At 37.2% G+C, this 9273-nt stretch overlaps 1 non-coding gene across 1 annotated transcript; it reads right to left on the minus strand.

Annotated features, from left to right (window-relative positions):
• Positions 1-8771: 8771 nt before the first annotated feature.
• On the minus strand, positions 8772-8878 carry LOC123324937. The gene has a single exon (XR_006540115.1). It is a non-coding gene; the product is annotated as a U6 spliceosomal RNA (small nuclear RNA).
• Positions 8879-9273: the final 395 nt, after the last annotated feature.

The raw sequence follows: 9273 nt of genomic DNA on the forward strand, positions 1-9273 counted from the left end.
TTGAAGACACAACAGAATTTTAATAAAACCTGAATCAATATAATAAGAAATTAGCATTGGCCAAAAGTCTGCCTGTCATTTTTTCAGAAATAGATAGCTTCAGGATGCTTACTTTATCTACATTTTCATAAATTCTATTCACAATCATATTTTCTACTACTTTTGGCCAAAGTTCCAGTATTGTCTTTAATCTTCAAAAATAGAATTTGAATTCCATTATTCCAAATTGATAATTTTAATCTTTTCCACACTTACTAGAAGAATATAAGTATCCACCCAGAGTATAAATAAAGCATATATTATTATATATCACTGATGTAATCTAGAATCTAGGAATGGAGTCCATTATTATAATTTTATTCTGGAACAATTACCATATGGCAAGTATAAGCTATATGTGTTGAAATTGAAAACTTGTCCTATGAATTCTTTGGTTAAGAAATTTCCAAATGTGAAATTGGATGATTTAATAATATCAAATGTAGATAAGAGATCACTTAAAACTTCTTAGGGAGTAAGTTCAGAAGTAAGTTTATATAATTTTAAGAAGACAGCAAAGCCCACAAGTGTTTGGTTCTTTGATTGGATAAAAAATTTAAGTCAAATATTTAACAGCTTTCAAACTTATTTTAAAAAATAAAATGGGGTGAAACATTGAAACTGAGAGAATTCCTTGTGTTGGCTTCTTAATACTTTTATTTCTTCACACATTCATTCATTCATTTATTCAATATTTATTGAACCCTTACTACAACTAGCACCGACGAAGTTTCAAAAATACTACGCAAATGGCATTTTCCAAAATTATTATATATATATATAACTGTATATCTATAAAACACTATTCTTATATTCCTCATATTCTTATGCCTATTCATAAAAAATATAAAACATATATTGATCTAATTAGCCAGCTGGGGAAGTAAGCATGAATAGAGTCTGGCCCAGTACTTCCCCTACCTAGGAGAAAAAGCTTTGGAGCTGCAATCTCCCTGGGGCAGACGCTGTCACATATGCCTTTCTGGGAGGGATTAAGAAAGCCAGAGCAGCTGGGACCCATTTTCAAATATAAAACTGACATGAAAGGCTCTACATGAATGACTAAAACTCTAAGTTGAGATAAGCTGGAAGAGCCTAAGAAAGGGATGCATTAGTCTTAGCGTTAAACCAAAGAAAATTGATTAGATCACAAAATGGACAGGTTTAACTTATGATCCTATAAGCCCGGGCAAATGAAAAACAAAGATCTGCACCCTTATTTATCAGTCCTTTTGTATATCGTACTCAGAAGATGGTAATAATTAAAGGTTATATAAGAAATGTCACAGGCTGAACTAAAATAATCAAGACTACAGTTTGTGTTGACATCTTTCACTTTTCAAAATTTTGGACAATTTTCTGTACATGCCATTCTTGAAATGTAAAAGATCAGTAGCTTTTTGCAAATATAAGGTAGTATTTGCCGTTTTGTGTTCCTTTGTCATCTCCTACTGGGAGCGCCCCTTCATTGGTTAAGTGGTACTTTTTCTTGAACATTTTCATAAACAAGAAGAGTTTAATATCAACTTACAACAGGATCTTATGTTATATTCTTAGATATCAAAGTGTATTCGTCCATAGTTTAAATTTGGGTTAAAGTCAGATGAGATTATAAGAGTCCTGGCAGTTTAGAGTGGGATCAAATTAAAGTGCAGATAAGGAGCTAATCCTATTTTATTTCCCATCTTTCTATAAAGAATATCAAATGATGATAGTGATGATTAAGTTTCTAGACATAGGGAAACATAGCACCTATGCAACCGTGCTTTGATGTTTATGAAGTGTCCGTTTCTAAAATAAATACAGAAAACCTATCAGTTCACACTAGCACTTGCTACCATTACATTGCAGAAGTGTACAGAACCAGTAAAAGATAAAAAGAAACAGTATATTGCTTAATAGTTGACAGCCAGAAATGTTTGCTTCTTAAGCTTTTGCTGATTCTCGTCAAATACAGCCTTCTCCTGAGCCTGGCTCCAGATTTCACATGGCAGGAAGACCATACCGCTATAGATATCATTTCAATATCACAACTTCAAGTTCTGAATTAAAGGCATTTCTAGATTCCACACATTTCATTTACTTAGAAAAAATAATATTACATTGTTGTTCTTTGATGGCAGTGACATACAATTCTCATATTCTCTAAATTTCTCTTTGCCTAAAAAATCCAAAGAAACATTCCGATTCATGAAGGAAGTAGAATTACTGGTGTTAGTGTTTCTAGAAAGCCTTCTCTCTTGCCCTTTCTCCTGTGGGTTCCAATAAATTTGAAAAACAGATAAAGCAGACTAAATGGGGATCAAAATAAACTGTGAAATGCATGTGGAACTCTCTGGTATTGGCTGCATTAGAGCAATAGTAAAGATCCCTGATAGGGGTCCCTCTCTTTCCCAAAATTTAGATCTTGGGGTCTATCATGGAGAAGGCCAAATCTATAAAACTCTCTTACCCAAACATTTGCATGGAGCACCATGGACTATAACACCCCTGTGGAATGCCAGAGAGAGGATGTGCACAGTTACTTCACCCACTGAATACCATGAGCCAATGAATGACTTCCTGTCCCACTCAACATGTCATTTTCCTTCACATGGAAAGAAACCAGTAAGGGGTACAGAGAAAATCAGCACATTTTCCTTTCAACACTGTCTTCCTTTCAGGAATTAGGGTGCAGTCCCTCTCAAGAAAATAAAATAAGAGATGACTAAGTAATCCCCCAGAAACTAATTTTATGGAAATGCATTACAATGCTTTCATATTACTCATGTTATTTTTAAAAAAAAAGAAATCCTATCGTTTTGCCATAATACTTTCCAAAATTAATAGATTACACAAGATCATTTGGCCAGTTTATCTCTTCTCCAGTGAAAGTCACTAACAGTTAGGATGATAAAATCAGCCATCTGTTCTATTGACTTGATAGAAAGTCATCACAGGATATACAAATTTTATCAATTATATCACCTCACATGTGCTTTTGAATATTTGTCTAATGAGAAACTTGGTTAACGGCAGCTGAGGTGATCCTGAGGGACACTGGTCCATGTCGTCATGTTGGAGGAAGCTCTCTTACAAGGTTATTTCATGCAAGCATTCTCCCACCACACGACGGGCAGTGTTCAAAACACTGGAGCAACAGACAAGGCTCTGTTCTCAGAGACTTTCACTCTGGAAGGTGCTTATAGTCAATAAGTAAAAGAAATCCATAAGTGAGATAGTTTTATGGAGTGATAGGTATAATGGAAGATACTGAAGCTCCTTGATGTGATAGTTACTGGAGATCGCCAACTAGAGATAGGATATGGGGAGGATGTGGATTTAGTGGTCAAGAAAAGCTCTTTGAGGAGAAACCATCTGGTCTGAGACCTAATTTAAAAGGAGCCATACAGACCTGAAAGGGAGTATGTAAAATGTCATAAGACACAAAGTCTTGGGGTGCCTGTGTGCTTCAGTCGGTTAAGTGTCTGACTCTTGATCTCAGGGTCATGAGTTCAAGCCCCGCACTGAGCTCCACGCTGGGCATGGAGCCTACTTAAAAAAAAAAAAAAAAATGCCATCAAAAAAAAAATGAGAAGCTACAGTTTCAGCTTTTATAGAATCCAACCTATTTCATGCCAAGAAAATTACTCTATATGATGTTACCATACAGTTCAACAGCTTACTCCTTTGTAAATAACACATGGTAAGCCAGTGGGAAATGGCATATTACTAATGATGAACCCCTGGTGCAGATCCATGATAAGGGATGAATGAGTGAACGTATACCCAGTGCCTCCTAAATGCGAGGCACTGATAACGGTTCTTTTATATTCTGCTCACTTTGAACAAATACATCTTTCTTCATGTAGTGAATTTGTATCAAGTTCCTCTATGTGCCAGGCACTGTACTCAGCATTCGATTAAAAAATGAACCTGACACAGTACTCCCTACAGTGTGCTTATGCTCGATGGAGGGCAGTTGACAATTGAACAAGCAATTGTGATTTGCCTCAATCAGTGCCATCAAATGAGTAAAACTGAGGTACTAGAGGTGCACATGAAGTTGATTTTGGGCTACTGAGGAAAGGGTTCAAGAAAAGCTTCCTAAGACAAAGCGACATTTAAGCAAGATGTTACGGATGTGTAAGGAATAGCCACGCCACATGGCTGAAAGTAGCCTAGAGAAGAAAAAGAATTACAAGTTCTTCTCCATGTCTGGAACCACTGAAGGAAACTGTCAAGAGATAAGACTGCAGAATCAGCAATGGCAAATCACACAGAACCCTGTCTGCTGAGCTAAGAAATTTGGACGTTATGTGGCAGCAGCCGAGAACCACTAAAGAGCTTTAAGCGGGAGAATTACAGGATAGATTTGTGAGTTTTTAAAAAATCTCTCTAGCTTCAGTGTGGAGATTCCAAGGTGGGGAGGGGAAAAAGCAAGTTGAACACAAAGTAAACATAATCCATTCAAGTAGTTTTGCTATGAAAACTTGAAAACCCCCAGTGAGCTGGATTTCCATCCAAATCTCACAGTGCACTGCTTTAAATGAGCTTAAACTTTACTTACCAACTTCACTCATATTTTTAATACTCAGGTGGTGAATTTAATCACATAAGGTTGCATTATATTACTTACTTCATGTATTTTGAAATGTGAGTTTTTCACTGAGTCAGCATGGCCATATCGCTTAGCTCAGGAAAATATGTCAATCCTTATGCCCCTCAAAACTGCCATTAACACGCATGACATCAAATTTTTCTAGGTGATGTGAAATTAAATCATGACTCTTTGCAATGTATTCTAATCAGCTCCTCCATTAACTGTTTTCAAATGGTAATCATCTCGGCTCCAAATGAACAGTTACATACTCAGCTTGCTCTATGAATTCTATGAATGCATAAACCATAACAAGTTGTAATTATATTACTTTCAGAAGTCATTTACAGCAATTGAACAAACTAAGAAAAATTCCAAGATTCTTGTGTGACAGCGCAATTAAACAATATGAACTGTAGGACTCCACTTCATATTTTAAAATTTAGTTAAGATGTATTTTTTGAGAAAAGATCTTTTTGGAATATAGACATTGTTCAGGTTAAGGCTTTATAACTTTAAGTTACGGACCACCAAGCAAAATTATCAGATGATAATGCATTATGTTTTGTTACATACAATATTAAATAAATTTCTCTAACAGAGAGAAATCTTCTCTTTTAATAGGGAGGTAGGTGTCAATGTCTGCAGCAAAAAGGCTACTTGGGAAAAGATAATTCATACTTTTACAGTACCTACTATGTGCCAGGTGCTGAACTAGGGACTTTATGTATTTTGACCTATGTCATCTGTTTCATACTGAATACTTGATAGAAGAACCCGTCTTCCTCTGGTCAGAATCCCTCAATTTCAAGTAGTTAGGTGCTTATAAAATAGATTAGCATCATTTCATCATTGCTGCATAACACACCACCCCAAAACTTTAGGAGTTGAAAATAACAACCACCGTTTATCATCCTTCATGATTCTGTGGGTTGACCAGAAAGTTCTGCTCTGCGGTGATGGCTTGGGCACTAGATTAGCTGTAAGGTTTATTATAGTGGCCTCACTCCCATGGCAAGGAGTAGGTGGTGGCAGCTAGCTGGGAGCTCAGTTGGGAATGTTTGCCAGAGGCCTTGGTTCTTCCCTATGGAGGCCTTTCTACATGGTTGCTTGGATTTCCTTATAGCATAGGAACTGTGTTCCTAGAAGAAACATTCTAAGAGTGAGCATTCTAAGAGTATAAATCTGGCATGCAAACACTTATTGTGGTAGGTAAAATAATGCCCCCACAAAGATAGCCATGCTCTAATCCCTGAAGCCTGTGAATATGTTATTTTTATGGCAAAAGAGACTGCAGATGTAATTAAGGTGAGATGGAAAGATTAGCCTGGATTATCCAGGAGGGATAATATAATCACAAGAGTCCTTGTGAGAAGGAGGCAGGAGTAAGACAGATTTGAAGATGTTATGCAGATGGCTTTGAAAATGAAGGAAGGGACCACAAGCCAAGGAATACAGGCAACTCTAGAAGCTGGGCAAGGCAAAGGAATAGATTCTTCTCTAGGGCCTCCGGAAGGAACACAATCCTGCTGACACTTGAATCTTAGCTCAGTGTGACTTCTGACCTACAGAACTATAAGATAATAACTTTGTTTTATTTTAAGCCAGAAAGTTGGTGCAATTTAAAATAGCAATAGGAAATGAATATATTTGTCAAGCTTCTGCTTTGAACCCATTTGTTAACGCTCAATGGCTAAAGCCCAGAGTCACTGGATGAAATTCTTGGAGACACGGTTCATTGTAACAGTATACCACCACGGCGACAATCCAACCCAAGTACCAGTTCCTTCAACATATTTCCTGTGATTTAGGTTTCTGTTGCTGCTATAACAAATTAATGCAAACTCAGTGACTTAAAACAACACAAATTTATGATCTCATAGCTTCTGTAGGGTATAAGCCTGACATGGGTATTAGCAAGGGAAAATCAAAATGTGGGCAGGGCTGCACTTCTTACCAGAAGCTCTGCAGAAGAATCTAATTCCAAGCTCATTCATGTTGTTGGCTGAAATAACTTCTTTGGGGGTGTAAGACTGAGGCCTCCATTTCCTTGCAGGTTGTCAAGGGGCTGTTCTTCTCTAAAGGCTTCTTGCCAGGCCCAACATGTGACCCCTTAGATCTCAGAACCACCAACAGCACACTTGGAATTCTGACTTTTTCTTCACTACATGTTACTCCAGCTGCAGAAAGTTCTCTGCTCTTAAAGGATCATGTGATTAGATTGGGCCCACTTATGACAATCACCCTATCTTAATAGCTATAACCTTAATTACCTCTGCAAAGCTCCTTAGCTTTGCCATGCAAGGTAACATATTCACAGGTTGCAGGGATTAGGGCACAGACCTTTCTGGGGGTCATTATTCTGCCTATCATCGTTCTCCAAAACCTAAATCTCTGTGACAAGGAGAGGTTAGAAGTACAGCTTCAGTCTACTCTGTGCCCTGTCTAGGAGTAAACCCTCAAAGGAGCAATTAGCACAGATAAACGCATCATCATTCTGCTGTTCACTAGCTCCAACAGCATTTCCAGGAGACAATTTATTTGAGATGTTACTCCTCCAAAATTAGTCACAGTTGGGTATTTCATAACCAACTCTGCTCCATCATTAAAGGGCAAGGCTTCTGAAAAGAGCAGCAATGCTGTTTTTACAATAACCCTGCCTTCCTTGACAATGAAGAACGACCTGAAAATAAATTGATTCAAAATGACCTCGTGACATCATATAAGGGACGGTGTACTCACAGTGGTGGATACCTCTCACATCCCTCTTTACTCTCCAAAGATTTTGCACTTTTTGTTTCTGTTCCAAATCTACCAGTGGCCTTTTCATTGCCAAACGCAATGTAATTAGAGCCTCTACGGTGAATGGTGATTATCCTATGTTTTAAAACATGTGTCTCTTACTTATAGATGCATAGAGACTAAGATGAATAGGTAGGTAGAGACAACAACTATACTTTTAAAAAAATCCAAATGCCTTACTGATTCATCTCAAAATATTAATTTTTAAAATATTGTATTGGACTTGGGGTGCCTGGCTGGCTCAGTCTGTAGAGCATGCAACTCTCGATCTCAGGGTTGTGAATTCAAGCCCCACATTGGGCACAGAGCCTATACTCAAAAAAATAAAATAAAACAAAATGCTATTAAGGGGCGCCTGGGTGGCTCAGTCGTTAAGCATCTGCCTTCGGCTCAGGTCATGACCTAGGGTCCTGGGATCGAGCCCCACATAGGGCTCCCCGCTGAGCAGGGAGACATGTTTCTCATGTCTCCCTCTCCCCCTCCCCCTGCTTGTGTTCCCTCTCTCGCTGGGTCTCTCTCTGTCAAATAAATAAATAAAATCTTAAAAAAAAATTTAAAATGCTATTAAAAAATGTATTGTATTGGACAACCTTGACAAAACAAAGCCATAAGGAAAACAAAGCTTAAGCATTAAGCTAAGGAATATTGAGATATCCCAACTGAGGAAAATTTTATCCCAACATCTTTGTTAATTGTCATTCAGGTAGGAGAAAAATATATAAATGAACTGGTGTAAGGAAAGAGCACTTTATACTCTCTGAAATCTTCTTATTCATGATGCAAGCTTAAATTCTGTTCCCTAAAGGAAAATTTCATAGTGCTGCCCCTACCACCACCAATGCTAGAGACAGCTTGGGGAGTATTAGACCGCCTGGGAAGAATTAAGTTTGGAAGCTTTTAGCCTAACTTTATACAATGAGGTGGAAGGGAGCCTCCTTCTGGTCAATTACATAGAGGAGAATTTTGGTTTTTACCGAGAAAGTTCTTTGCCTATTTTACAGCTAAAATTGCAACCAGCTTCTCTTATTAAAAAAAGATTCGGCAGTATTAATACAAGAAGAGCAAAGAAAATAATCACTCCGAACTACCTCAGGAGAAATATGCCCAAACATACATGCACTTCAAAGTGAAGGAAGTTCCGCCCTGTTTCAACTACTAAATAATCATTTTACACAATAGTCAAATTCCAAAGAAAACACAGCCTACACATTAAATATGTTCTCAAATTATCAGTAGACTTAGGACAAAGCCTATAAGCTAAATAATTTGCAAGTGAATTTTTAAATGACCTTTTCTTCATTAAAATATTAATTTAACGTAGTCTAGATGTAGACTTCTAACGTATTTTTTTAAAAACAAGGAATGCTTCACAAATTTGTGTGTCATCCTTGTGCAAGGGCCATGCTCATCTTTAATGTATCGTTTCAATTTTAGTATATGTGCTGCTGAAGCAAGCACTAGACTTTAATACTTATTATAATAAATGTACTATAGGAGCATAAATCCTGATACATATATTTTAATTTACAAATCCATCAGTTTGATTAATGGAGCCATTTTTCTCTCCAATCATGTTAAATTACATCCATAGCCAAATTCCTGAAGTAAATTACGAGCTCATTCGGGAAACATCCTGCCAAGAGAGTATTTGGCGCACAGTAGGCAGTCAATAAATATTGAAAATGATAAACATTTATTCTACCAAAGCATATATAGCAGTATAGATTTTTAACCACGTGTGAACTCTTCAACTGAAATGTTAACTCAGTCCAGTCGGTCCCTCATCCAACACACCTGAGAGTTGCTTTCCCTTGCATTAACTGAAATGCATTCAGGAGAGAGACGTTAATTAA

This window comes from Neomonachus schauinslandi, chromosome 5 (genome assembly GCF_002201575.2).
Source record: "Neomonachus schauinslandi chromosome 5, ASM220157v2, whole genome shotgun sequence".
Classification (NCBI taxonomy): Eukaryota; Metazoa; Chordata; class Mammalia; order Carnivora; family Phocidae; genus Neomonachus; species Neomonachus schauinslandi.